The following is a 14,642-nucleotide window of genomic DNA, read 5'->3' as shown; positions in this document are numbered from 1 at the left end:
GAAGGAAGGAAGGAAGGAAGGAAGGAAGGAAGAAAGACTCAAAGAAAGAAAAAAAGATCAGTGGAGCTTGCACCCTAATGAAAGAAAGAAAGAAAGAAAGAAAGACTCAAAGAAAGAAAAAAAGATCAGTGGAGCTTGCACCCTAAGAAGTAAAACCAGCCTGCTAGACCCACTCTACCTCTGTATCAACAGTTCTCAAGCCTTTTAGCTTCAGGATCCCTTTACAACACTTAGAAGTTACTGTGGCCTTCAAAGAGAAGTGGTGTTTTTTTTTTTAATGTGGGTGATCTCTATCAATATTTTTGTATTAAAACTTAAAACAAATATTCAAATATTTATTCACAATTTTATTTAAGTGTCAGTAATAAACTCATCACATGTTAACATAGTTTTGGGGGGGATTTTTTGTTTTGTTTTGTTTCGTTTCGTTTTGAGTCAGACAGAGTCTTACTCTGTCATCCAGGCTGGAGCGCAGTGGCATGCTCACAGCCACCACAGCCTCGACCTACTGGGCTCAGGGGATCCTTCTGCCTCAGCCTTCCAAGTAGCTGTTTCTACAGACACGTGCCACCAACCCTGGCTAATTTTTCTTGATTTATTGTAGAGACGAGGTCTTGCCAAGTTGTCCAGGCAGGTCTTGAACCTGCTGGCTCAGGCTATCCTCTTCCCTTGGCCTCCCAAAGTGCTGGGATGACAGTCATGAGTCACTGTGCCTGGCAGCATAGTATTTTTACTGTTGCTTTTATGACTACTTTTCAAAAATAAACATTTTGTGAAAAGAGTGTCATTGTTTACATTGTTGCAAATCTCTTTCAAGCCTGGCTTGGTAGAAGAAAGCTGATTCCTATACCTGTCTCTGCATCCAATCTGCTGTAGTACCATATGACACACCAGAGAGCCCCTGGAAAGCTCCCACTGTACATTCATGAGAGAGCAAGAGTGGCTAAGAAAAAGTAGAACCAGAACAACAATGATCACGCATGGAGCACCTACTTGACCAAGACACATATGTTATCCTGTCACATAACTACTGCAGGGGAAGAGTATCACTATTGGGCTTTCTTCAGTCAAGGATGTTAAGGATCCATGTAGCTAAGTAGTAGATCTTTGTGGTTCAGGCAGAGAAAAGTGGCAGACAGAATTCCAAACCAGAACCACTAACTCTCTTCCCTGATCCCCACTGCCAAGTCTGAATAAGATCTGGGGACCAGTCGGGCTCGGTGGCTCAGCCTGTAATCCCGTGCCTTGGGAGGCTGAAGTGAGTGGATTGCCTGAGCCCACGGGTTCAAGACCCGCTTGGGCAACTTGGTGAGACCTCATCTCTACAATAAATCAAAAAAGTTAGCCGGGCGAGGTAGCGCACGCCTGTAGTTCCAGCTACTTGGAAGGCTGAGGTGGAATGATCACCAGAGCCCAGCAGGTCGAGGCTGTGGTGGCCGGGAGCGGCCACTGCACTCCAGTCTAGGTGACGGAGTGAGACTCCAACTAAAAAAAAAAAAAAAAGATCTAGGGACCAAACTTATGGACTTTCCTTACACTCAGCATTCATAAAAGATGGCATGCAAGGAGAACGTCGCCAGCCAATCAGATCCTGTCTCAACTCAACAAACCCAAAACTCACCATTAAGACAGACCCCTTCTCATGGGGCCTTGGATCACATGTATCTCATCTAAATAGCCAACCTCACCCCTCTTCTCCGTCTCCATGCCGTCATTCTGGTTTATGTCCTCACTGCGTCTCAACAGGACTAGGGTCATTATCTCCCAAGAGCCTCCAGTTTCTCACCAACCTCACCAGTCATCTACATACCATCATGCTCATCTTTCTAAAGTGTAACCCACATGATGTAATTCTTCTGCCTGAGAAAAAAAATCTTTACTTACCTACTTCCTACTTATTACTGAATGTCCAGATTCCATAGACAGATGGTCAGATAAAATCATTTCTGTGAAGCACGGTGCTTGGCACAAAAGCAGGTATTTAATAAATGGTAGTCAAAACAAAAAAAAGTTTTGATCGTGGCTTTGTAAATGAAATGTCCCTTATTCCCAGTGCTACAAATAATAAATTGCTACAAGATCAACCATGGACTTCTGACCTAGCTCTGCTCACTAAATCCATATTTTACATGTTCTCTGTTAACGGAGATGCTTGGCTTAAAATAAGTGTAAAAAGGTTGAGGTGCAAAGTGAAAAGAGCATTAGGGCATCCCCAACACATCACTTATCCCCTCTCTTTTTGTTACCTCGAGGACAAAGATGAGGACTTACAACCAGAATGACATATCCTCTAAGTTCTCATGACAAATTCTGAATGCATATAGACAAGAAGAGAGAGAATAAAGTCAGAAAAAGACAAAATTTTCAGAACCAGAAATCACTTTAAAAAAGAATTCTCACAATCATTCAGCAAATATTCTGCCAGGTGCCTACCGTATGACAAACACTGTGCCAAACACTAACCTGCACTTGCACCAAGTGGCTCTAAAGCTACTCTCATACACTGGGATGTCCTAGGTGGGTGATGAATGATAGATGAGGGGGGGACCTTATCTATTAGTAGCAGATTGATAGATAGACAACCAGACAGAAGATAGATCGAGATAGGTGATAGATAGATGTAGATAGACCTTATCTATCAGATAGATAGTGGAGATAGATAAATAATAGATGATAGATAGATGGTAGAGAGATAGATAATGATAGAGATAGATAAATAATAGAGTTAGATATAGATAGACCTTTATCAGATAGACAGAGAGATAGAAGATAGAGAGATAGATGATTGATAGATAAATAGATGTAGATAGACTTTAAAAGATAGGTAATAGAGAGATGATAGGTGATAGAGACAGATAATGATAGAGATAGATAAATAATAGAGAGATAGAGGGGGGATAGATAGCTATAGATAGACCTTATCTTATCAGATAGATTCATAACTACCTAACAAACCCATATGCTTACAGACACATTGTTCTCATTTCTTTCCCAAACGTCTGAGCCAAGCATACTCTGTCCAATACCCAACATTGTATGTTTTATGAAGATGAGCTCTGTTTGTGCTTACATAAGCACATACATTCTCACAGCTTCAACTGTCACTTTGATGTTAACAAACACCCAACATACAATTACAACCTTCGTCTTTTATGTTTTAGTAAACTCAAGTACTGTTTCCCTAACTGCTTCCAAGGCCATTGACTGTCTCTCCTTTCAAACACTGAATTCACTATATCTTCTTCCCTGTCAACACGTGTGACAGGTTGAATGACAATCCCCAAAAGATGCTCACATCCTAACCCCTAGAGCCTATGAATGCTATCTAACATAGCAAAAAAAGGACTCTGTAGATGTCCTTAAATTAAGAATCTTGACATGGAAAAATTATTCTGAATGATTCAGGTGGAACTTACGTGCAATCACAAGTGTCCTTTAAAAAAGAGAGGCAGGGGGAGATGCCACACAGATGAAGAAGAGGAGGTAGTATGACCATGGACACAGAGACTGGCCACAACCAAGTGCTGCCAGCAGTCACCAACTGCTGGAAGAGGCAAGGACCACATTCTTCAGGAAAGCCTCTAGAAGAAGGAGACTCTGCCAACACCTTGGCTTTAGCCCAGTAATACTGACTCTGGACTTCTGACCTTCAGAACTATGCGAATTTAACTTCTGTTGTATGAGCCACCAAATTTGTGGTAACTTGTTATGGCAGTCTCAGAAAACTAATAATCCCTTTTCTAATTCCTTATTTAGCAATTGTAGTATCCATTCTCTTCAATATTCAAGCTAAAACTGAGATGATGTTCAACTTGTCTCCTTTCTATCATATAGCTCAAAGGTTTTCAACTAGGAGTCACAACCCACCTATTAATGGATTACAAAATCTTTTATCCCCAAGAGAATTAAAAGCAGAATCTCAAAGAGAGATTCATACACTCATGTTCATAGCAGCATTAGCAGCATTATTCACAACAGCTGAAACAGAAACAACACTAGTGTCCACCAACAGATAAACAGATACACAAAATGTGGTGTATACATACTGGAATATTATTAAGCCTCAAAAAAAAAAGGAAATCTGACATATACTACAATACAAATGAATCTTGAAGACATTATGCTAAATAAAACAAGCCAGTCACCAAAAGACAAATGCCATGCGATTCCATTTATATACAGTGGTTGAGTGATCAAATCATAGAGAAAGAAAGTGGAATGGGGATTGCCAGGGGTTGAGGGAATGGAGAAATAGGGACTTATTTTGGTTTTCTTCTTCTTTTATATATATATATATATATATATATATGATTTTTATTTTAAAGATGTGGAAAACAATTCAGGATTAGGTATACAAGTGGGGAACTTATTTTTGAATAGGTACAGTTTTTGTTTTACAAGATGAAGAGTTCTGAGGGTGGATGGTGGTGACAGTTGCCCAACATGATGAGTATATTTAATGCCACTCAGCTGTGCACTTCAGGTGATTTAAATGGCACATATTATGTAATATATATTTTTTTTTTTAGTTGGAGTCTCACTCTGTCACTCAGGCTGGAGCACAGTGGCACACTCACAGCCACCCCAGTATCGACCTGCTGGGCTGTGGCAATCCTTCCACCTCAGCTTTCCAAGTAGCCAGAACTACAGGCGCGCGCTACCATACTCGGCTAATTTTTTATTTTATTGTAGAGACGAGGTCTTGTCAAGTTGCCTGGGCTTGTCTCGAACCTGTAGGCTCAGGCAATCCACTCGCCTCAGCCTCACAAAATGCTGGGATTACAGGCTGAGTCACCAAGGCCTATGTTATTATTTCTAAAAAAATTTTAGTGGGTAACCATAAAAAATTTTTAATGTAGTAGAAAATATCAGAGTGCGTTATATATGATACAGGTAAATAAGCATTTCATAAGTTTCTCCTGGTTGTGTCTATGATATATACTAGTTTATGAAATAAACTGTGGGCAGCAGTCCAAAATCTTGAAACAAACTTCTGTCAATATCTCACCGGTCGACTATCAGCACCTCCTTTCCCAATACTCATATGCAGTCCTTTTCCCACGTACTTACTTCAAGCTGGGGAACAAGGGGCTGTAAAATCAGATCACCCAGGATCTGAAGATCAGCTCCCTTGTTAACTTTGTGATCTGGACATCTCTGAACCCATTTCCTCACAGTAAAGAAAAGATCATAATACTCCCCTTATAATGTCTCTGTGGGAGTTGACTTAGATAACATATGTAAAATGTTTAGTTCAATGTCCGAACATAAAAATCGTTCAAGAAAGGTTTGCACTATAATTCTCTATGCTAGAGATCTTTCAACTGTCTTAGCAGCCTTCTAACTAATCTAACTTCATCCCTCATCATGCCCATCAATCCTGGCCCAACATCAGTTTAATCTTCCTAAATATGGCTTTTATCAAAATGGATGTGTGTACCTGTTGGGAGCCGGCCACGGAGGCCCACTGAGCGTTAGGGATCAGGAAGGGCTGTAGACCCCGAGACTGCTAGGATACGTTCAGGAGCTGTTGACCCATTCCCTCCCTCCTTTTCCATTTAGCACAAACTACCAAGAAAAGCTCCAGCTGGCTCTAACAGAAGACTCTGAGACCAGAACGAACAGAGCTAACCTAGGAGTCTATTGTTCCCATTCCCCATGGCTTTGGTCTTTTGCTTTATCACAATTTAAGTTTGGCTTTGAGTCACATTGAGGAGCCTTAGTGCAGGTCACAGGTTCTCTTGATGCGACTTTTAGAAATTTATAGATATAGGTTTTAAGAAAATAGTTTATATAGATTAAGAAAAATTTAGTAACCATTTTATTATAGAAGTGTGGTTAGTTTAGTTTGATTTAGGGGGGCTAGTGAAGTTTGAATTAGGCCAGCTGGTACTAGAGAGTGTAACCATAGCAGCAATTGTTTTAATAAAAACTAGTTTGAATTAGTACATAATAGTGGAAGTTAATAATTCACTATGGTGGTTTCAGGTTTAGACATTGAGTGATGTTAATTCAAGATGATGTAGTTGTAATACAATTAAGGGCACATAAGAAACTTGTTTGGGGAACATTAAGTTAGCATAAGATACAAAAAGACAATTTGTGGTTGTTCTTCCTCATGTTCTTCCTTACGTATGAAAGAACATTTGCTTGAGAGTAGGGGGTGTCCTTTGTGCACCCGGACCTGTTCATGTGAAAGACACATGCTACGATTGTTTCCTGTGATGATGACTTTGCAGAGTTTGGGGATAAAAGCCCTGAGATTACACCCATTAAACGGCTTCTGGTCACCTGAGCAGGAGTCCATTCTCTTTCCTTCTCCCCTCTCTCCAAAATAATCGCTGATGCTGTCCCACCTTCCAAGGGACCCCCTAAATCTCTCTGCGGGGGCTGGCCCCCCGCATGTACCATGGCTAAGAGCATGGTATTTGTACTCTTTATGACATCTAAGCACCCATCCCACGGCCACACTCAGATTATTTGCAATGCTCTTCCAGCTGGTACTGCTGACTGACTCAACCCATTAGACATAGGCTCCTCCCATCTTTCCACGTGTGCTCACACTCTTCCCTGACCTCTTTTCTTTCTACCTCTTAGGAACCAGACATGCTTCAAGGTTTAGCAAAAGTCCCAATTCGCCCATGAAACTTTTCTGGCAATTGGAACTCACATTTGTTCTACCATTAAAAAATGACTTACTGGCTAGTAAAAAGAGTTGGACTCAGGTTGAAATCCTACCTCTGCTCATTAGCAACTGGTTGACTTCAGGCAAGTTACCTAACCCCCAATCTCACTGTCTTCATTTGCATCAAGAACAGAATAACACGTGAGTGGAATTGTTGTGATTATTTTGTGACATAATGTTTCATCACCCTGGCACCAGAGTGATCTTGAAAATTGGCTATGACACTACCTTTAACATCTTACATTAGAGTGAGAAAATACACTCCATAAGTTGCCATTCCCACACCTGAGCAGCCATCATTAATTCCTTGCCATACTCTTGACAGACCCCAGACACGGCCCCAGAACTCTCCTCAATACATTACACCAAGTAGTCAACAGCAACAAATGAAAAGTCACACTCACTCTAAGTAATCACTGGGTAGGCACTCTGTCATTACTTTAACTCTTTTTAGAAACTCAGAAAACAAGATGTTAAGTATCAGACCTTACCTAATTTAAGTGGTAGAAAGATAGAAGACTCCTTTTGTTTTACCCCATAGAAGACTCCTTTTGTTTTACCCCTCTTCAAATTCTATTTGAAATTCAGTTCATTTTAAGGCCAGATTTGCTGACTATAATGAAAGCATGACAGACACTTTTGTAATCTTTAATTATGTCATTTTCTCTTGAGCCATTTTAATTTAGTGCAATACAGTATTAATGCTTTGTAATTATGTGTCAGAGAGATGATACCACTAATCAAAGTAAAATATTAAAAGATTGACTCAGCTCTGCCAAATAAATCATAAAACCTCTGTCGATTACTTATAAACATGACATAAAATCCAAAATTGTGGTGATTATGATCAGTGGCTTTTACTATTTCCTATCAGTTAGGGTTATACTCATTCAAATTTCCCACCCCTCTTACCATATCTATAAATCTACTAAAGCAAATAAAAAGAAACAAAAATTCAAGGAAAAGAATAAAATCTCATTTTTTATTTACAAATTCTAATAATGAAAAAAATAGTAAAACTTGCTGCAGACTTATGCTTTGGTAGCTTTAGAGCTATGTGACTTTTTAAAGTGTCATTTATTTACAAGTTGTCTTAGGTCCCATTTTGTTAAGTGACAGCCTTTAATATATACAAATGTAGTCTCAATACCAAAAGAAACTAAACTCTCCACAGTCAGAATGAGAAGTAATACACTTATTGATTTAGTAAAAGGTCATTATATGGTCCAGGTAGCATATAAGGAAAGTTGGCAGCTCACCTGACCATTTTTACAATAATCATTTTTCTCCATGGAGTAAATCTTCAAAGTCACAGAATTTTAAATTCAACAAACATAAAGATAAGACAAGGTCCCAGCTTCCAGGAGCTCCTTGTTTAGAAGGACAGACAGAACTCTAGCCTTGTTTAGAAGGACAGACAGAACTCTAACTAAATAATCAGTGTAAATGGTATGGCTCCTTGCTGTGGAAGGTTGTGTAAGGAGCTATGGAAGCCAAGAAAGCAACTCCTAGCTGCTCACATGAGTCTTCACAGAGAAGAAAACACTAGATGGGTATTTCCCAGCAGATGGGCAGGAAAAAATGCATTCTAGACAGAAAGAATGGAGTGACAAACACCAGTTGTTTCCCAGATGCGTAAACAGCATCATGTGTTCCGGAGATGTGAAATAATCCTAGAACTTGAGTGACTCACGGGGAATATGAATCCCACCCTTCGACCCTACCAGGGGAGGCAGGAGTATGCTGTCCCGTAGTGGCCTAAAGTTGAGTGTAGGAGCAACAGCCTTTACACAAAAGCCTGTAAAGCCTGCATGAAACCTGACAGCAGATAACCGTGTGTGGAATCTGACAAGACAACAGTACAAACACAAACACAGCACATCTAAATCTGTTTACTATTCAAAGCAACCATTTGGAAAATGTGTGCTGAAATAAGTTACCAAAATAAAGACCCCTGAGAACCAAGAACAGCAGGAGTGAGGAATCATGGAGCCAGCTAGAAGCGGTGGTCTGGATAAATTTTGGAAGGGCATTCAAAAGCTGCCAGGAACACTGAATGCAAGAATGGGCTGGCATAGGCAAATCAAGGTCTTTTAATCAGATAAAACAGAACGAACTTCATCCACTCTCTAAGGTTCCCAGACTCCCCAGTTTATGGCCCAAAATGTCCAGTGCATTTTTTTGTCTTCTGGTTTCTTTTTAATTATTTTTTAATTACACAGGTACTATATATACACACTTTTGTTGTAAAAATTGAAACAGAGATAAAGTTAAAATTTAACTTGATAGCACCCAGCCCCACTTTCCTTCCAAAAATGCAATCTCTGTTACAAGTTCAGTGTGTTTACTTCTAAGTATCTATGTACAGTTTTAGGTACTTGCAAAAACATGTGACATCATGTATATTGTTCTGAAAATTTTCATGCAATGATATCTTGTCAAAGAATAACTCAGAGACCTTTATTTCATTATTTTGCATGTTTTTTATTTCTTACATGAGGAAGGTAGGCATCAGACTATTGAAGGACAAAGGCAAAAACAGGATTTACAGAGAAAAGGGAAAGAAAACTGTAGGCAGTCTGAGAAGAGTGGACAGTTTTGGCCATTTTTGGTGTAAACTGCTTCACTGGCAGCTAGCCAAGAAACCTGCTGGACAGTTTGACATTGAGCAGGCTGGCTGGGGTTGATGGAGAAAAGAATCTTACTAGTTCATGACCGGGCTCAGTGGCTCAGCCTGTAATCCCAGCACTTTGGGAGGCCGAGGCAAGTGGATTGCCTGAGTTCACAGATTCAAGACCAGCCCCGGCAATTTGGCGAGACCTCATCTCTACCATAAATCAAAAATTAGCCTGGTGTGATAGCGCGCACCTATAGTTCTAGCACCTTGGAAGGCTGAGGCAGAAGGATCGCCAGAACCCAGCAGGTCGACACTGGAGTGGCCATGAGCATGCCACTGCACTCCAGCCTGGGCAACAGAGTGAGATTCCGACTCCAAAAAGAAAATTGTTTAAGGTCCGCTTATGAGTGAGAATATATGGAACTTTGTTCTTTGTTTCTATGATAGATCACTGAGTATGATCAACTCCAAATCTATCCAAGTTGCTGCGAAGTCCATATATTCGTTCTTCTTTATTATAATACTATAAGAAAGCATTTGGCAGTAATGGGAAACTGTCAAGGGAGCAGGGGTGGGATTGGCAGTTGAGGGAAACCGCTAGGGGAGGGAGGGGCATACCTCATCAACAAGGGTACTTGCATAATCAATGTTTGTATACCTAACCCTGAGTTGTACCCCACATCTTTATAATTTAAAAAATTTTTTTAAAAAGTAGTTCACATGTTCTCCTGAGGTCCTGAGAATCCTTGTGAGCACATAGGAGTTGTCTCTGTGCATTGGTCGCCATGTCCACCCATTGTCCCCTACCACCCCCACTCTGACAGCCACTTCTGTGCTATGTCCTGCAACAATGCCCTGAGACACCAAGGCTAGAAAACTTGGGGTTACTCTTGATTCCTCCCTCTACACTACCCATTATGAACTGCTGGTTTGCGTTTCCCCAAAATTCATATGTTGAACTCTAACTTCCAATGGGATGGTGTTAGGAGGTGGGCCCTTGGGAGGTCCTTAGGTTCAGACTAGGTCTTGAGGTTAAAGCTCCCATGATGGGATTAATGTCCTTACAAGAAGAAAAAGAGGCTGGCGTGGTGGCTCACACCCTAATCCCAGCATTTTAGGAGATGAAGGCAGGAGGATTGCTTGAGCCCAGGTTTTCAAGACCAGCCTGGGCAATTAATGAGATCTTGTCTCTAAAAAAAAAAACCAAAAAAATAGCCGGGCATGGTGGTGTGTACCTGTAGTCCCAGCTGGGAGGCCGAGGCAGGGGGATCACCTGAGCCCAGGTGGTCAAGGCTGTGATGAGCTATGTCACTGTACTCCAGACTGGGCAACAGAGTGAGAGCCTATCTCCAAAAAAAAGGGTGAGGGGGTCACCTAGTCAGCCAACTTTCCACATGTTCCATGTCTCTTCACCACTTCATTACTGGTTTACTCCACCTCCCCTGCACTTTGGCTCTGGGGCTGAACTGGTTTCTGTTTTCCCTTGTCTTTGCCAAATCCTGCAGCATCCTCCAAGAGGTCAAAAAATACAAAGATTCTGTGGTGAGAAACACATGACCTGGGGTGGAAAGTATGGGAAGGTTTTACAAATCTCTGGAGCTCTCACCATGTACCCTAAGTACCGCCCCTCCTTACACATCCTCCAGGTCTCTTCCTCTCAGCAAATTAGACTAAAGCAATGTTAGCAGGGGTCAATACCTCCAACTGTCCACTTCCACCCCTGTAAAGTCATTTATATCAACACTAACTTCAAAGAAAAAGATGTCCCTTCTGCCATGGGGACCAACATTTGTGTCTGTCTCCTTGCCATGATCCCATAGTTACCCCATCTACCTCTTCTCTCCACCCTTGAGCCACCAAGGCACCAAGCAGACTAAACTGCTTGCAAGTCCCCAGGTGTGTCAGCTGTATCATGCTGCAGTCCCTGTGTCCACACTGCTCCCCTTCCTGCAATGGCCCCTCCAGTCCCCACACTAAATGCTGCTGGACCCATGAGTCAGGTCCTGAGAGTTAGGACTTCAGCATATGATTTTTGGAGATACACAGTTCAATCCATAACACCACTGACCTATTTTCTCTTCTTACAGATTTGCTGTTTCCAAAATATCCCAAGGATGGAATCACAGCTTATGAGGCCTTTTGCACCTCTCTTCTCTAAGCACAGTACATAAGAGATTCATCCATGTCGCATGTGTCAGAAGTCCATTCCTTGCTATTGCTGAGTAATATTCCACTGGGGTATGACAGTTGATTACCCATTCACCAGCTGAGGACATCTGAGTTGTTTCCAGTTTAGAGCAATTATGAATAAAGCGCTATAAAAATTCACATACTGGTTTGGGGGTGCACATGTTTTCATTCCTTCTAAATAAATGCCTTGGAGTGGGATTGTTACATTTAACATTTTACAAAATTACCAAATTGTCTTCCAAAGTGGCTGTAACATTTTCATTCCAACCAGCAATGTGTGAGGACTTAAATCGTTAAGAAAATCATACTTTGAGACATCATTCAGAAATGCTAAGGACATCAACCCAGTATAGCAGAAATGGTGGAAGGCAGGAAGTATAGGTTTAACCCAGAGCTTATCTGCCTGAACCACCCCAGCCCAAGAGAGGCTCTTTGTAGGTAGGCTACCCTGAGAGAGAGAAAGAGGCCCTTCTAATTGCATCAACTTGTTTGTCTAAATACATGTTTAATCTTAAAAATTTCATCAAAATCAAACATGCACATTGTTGTTGGTTTTTGGTTTTTGGTTGTTTGTTTTGTTGTTTTGTTTCTTTTTTTGAGTCAAATAATTCAGACAACCATATCATGAAAAGCAAATGTTCTGTGTTCATCTGTCCCCTACCATAAGTCCCCGAGCCCAGAGGCAAATCTTTCACATACATCTGTTTTGGTTCTTCTGGTGGTTACTTCCATTTCTCTTAATAATATATGCTTCCTGACCAGGTGTGGTGCCACTGACATGATGACATACTAAACATTCTCTTCTCCTATCTCCCCACCGGCTATTAAAAACCAGGCCAGATTTTGGATTGCTTCCTATTTAGAACATGCCTTTTCTATACTGTGTCATGTTTGTTTGCTTGCTTTCTCTTGGGGTTTCTTATAATGTATTCTTTCTTTTAGGATGAAAAGTCTTGATTTCTTTCAACTTCCTACTCATTCCTTCTGTTGCTTGGAATCCATTTCATATTCTGTCTTGTCTACAGGCTTTCTGTTTCAGACTGGCTTCATTTAGAACATGAGCTTTTTGTAGAGGTGTTTTCCTGTGGATTTTGGTTGCCTTTCCCATCCTTGTTAATGCATTGTGGCCTCTGTCATAGCCTACAGTTCTTATTACTTTTATTTTATGGAACCAATAGTTTCTTACATTGTTCTGAGCTTTGAGGGGCTTTGCTTTGTTTTTACATTTTTCTGTCCTATGAATCTTCTCTTTCCTCAGGGGTCAGTGTTCCGTTGTATCTTAGCTTTTCTTCTTCTACTGTAGCTTTCTACACACATCAGGGAATCTAGCTCCTGATGCAACTTAAGACCAGGCACTGGTGAGTCTGAGTGAAGGGACAGGGCTTGTCATCAGACCAGCTTGTCTCTGCTGCTTTCCAAATACCAAAAAAGAATCAGTAGATCTCAGCATCAGCCCAGCTGTCCTGCTGCCTCCCAAATACTGAAAAAGAATCAGTAGATCTCAGCATGTACCTGCAGGTGAGTATCACTGGAGGTGCAAGGTGCACACGGAGAAACTTTAAATGCCCCTCCCAGGCCAGGGTGAGGAACGCAAGCAGGAGTCCTGTGTGACCTCGAGCTGCAGTCACAGTCTGGGGACAGCCAGACTTAAAGAGCTGCTGCGGCCACCACCAGAAACCCATCCAGCCAGGAGAGGCTACCACAGGACTCTCTGGGAGATAGGGAAGAGCCAGAAGGCCAGCAGGGTAGAGGGTCAGAGGCCACCAGGGTAGAAAGTCACCATTGTGGAGGGCCAGAAGGTAGCAAGAGTAAAGGACCAGAAGGGTGAAGGGTTAGAAGGCCACCAGATGGGAAGTCCAGAAGGCCAGCAGGGGAGAGCACCAGAGGCGAGGGTCAGAGGCCAGCAGGATGGAAACCCAGGAGGCCACCAGTGTGAAGCATCAGAGGCCAGTAGAGTAGAGTGTCAGAACCAGCTGGGTGGAGGGAGAGAAGGCCACTAGAGTGGAGGGTTAGAAGACCAATGGGCGGGGGGAGGGTCAGAAGACCACCAGGGGAAAGACCGTAGGCCAACAGAAATGAGTTGCTCTCTGGGAGTGGGAGCTGCATCTTCTCCTAAGACTTTAGTATTGTGTTCTCTGTTGTATCCTTGCTCCAGCAACAGTGCCTGACGCAAAGCAGGTTTTCATAACTGTGAGTTGAGAAGCTCCTGGAAGCCAGATTCTGAAGACATGAACCATGTAACTCTGTGCCTAGAAGAGGAAGCGTCTGTGGTGCTCGTTTCCCCAGTGCCCATTCTTTCCAGCATCCTTTCAGTAATAGCACCCTTCTTTTTTATCAGGGAACATGCCAGCTCACCAAGAAACTATGCCTCGGCCTCCCTGGTATCGAAACCATATGGTTAACTTCTCTCCAGTGCAATGGGCATGGAGGTGACAGAAAAAAGTACCCCTTAGGTGATTTTGGGAGCAAAGCCACCCACCAGCCTTGAATGGCCTGCCTGCTGTTGTGTAAAAGAGGAATAAAGCTCCCTCTTGTGTTTTTTGGCTTGGGGTGCAGAAGATTGCCTGTCTCCTAATACTGTATCCAAACAACATAATCTGGCCACTAAGGGAGTTCTCCAAACACATGAAATTAGAAATAGATGACGATAAAGAAATGGTACCAAAGCATAAGACTCATGAGAGACTAAAACCAGAATTTATTGAAGTATTTTAACATGCTAAGGTGATAAATAAGGGCTTGAATGTCAAAGAATGCTCAATCGGCCAAGCACAGTGACTCACACCTGTAATCCCAGCACTTTGGGAGGCCAAGGCAGGAGGATCACTTGAGCCCAGGAGTACAAGATTAGCCTGGGCAACATAGTGAGACCTTGTTTCTACAAAAATCAAAAAGTCAGCCAGGCATGGTGGCACATGCCTGTAGTACCAGCTATGTGGGAGGCTGAGGTGGGAGGATCATCTGAGCACAGGAGGTCCAGGCTGTGGTGAGCCGGGTTCGTGCCACTGCACTCCAGCCTGGCTCAAAAAACAAAAAAACAATGTCTAAAGTACAAAAATTAAGGAAGAGAGACTAACTAAAAGAGACAGATGGTAAATTAAAAGATGGCAGTGGAAAATAAAACATCTCTACACCAGGTTTACTTCTTCT

The sequence above is a fragment of the Carlito syrichta genome, unplaced genomic scaffold (genome assembly GCF_000164805.1).
Source record: "Carlito syrichta isolate Samal-C Ts95f unplaced genomic scaffold, Tarsius_syrichta-2.0.1 Scaffold307934, whole genome shotgun sequence".
In the NCBI taxonomy this organism is placed as follows: domain Eukaryota; kingdom Metazoa; phylum Chordata; class Mammalia; order Primates; family Tarsiidae; genus Carlito; species Carlito syrichta.
This window is presented reverse-complemented; position numbering follows the sequence as displayed.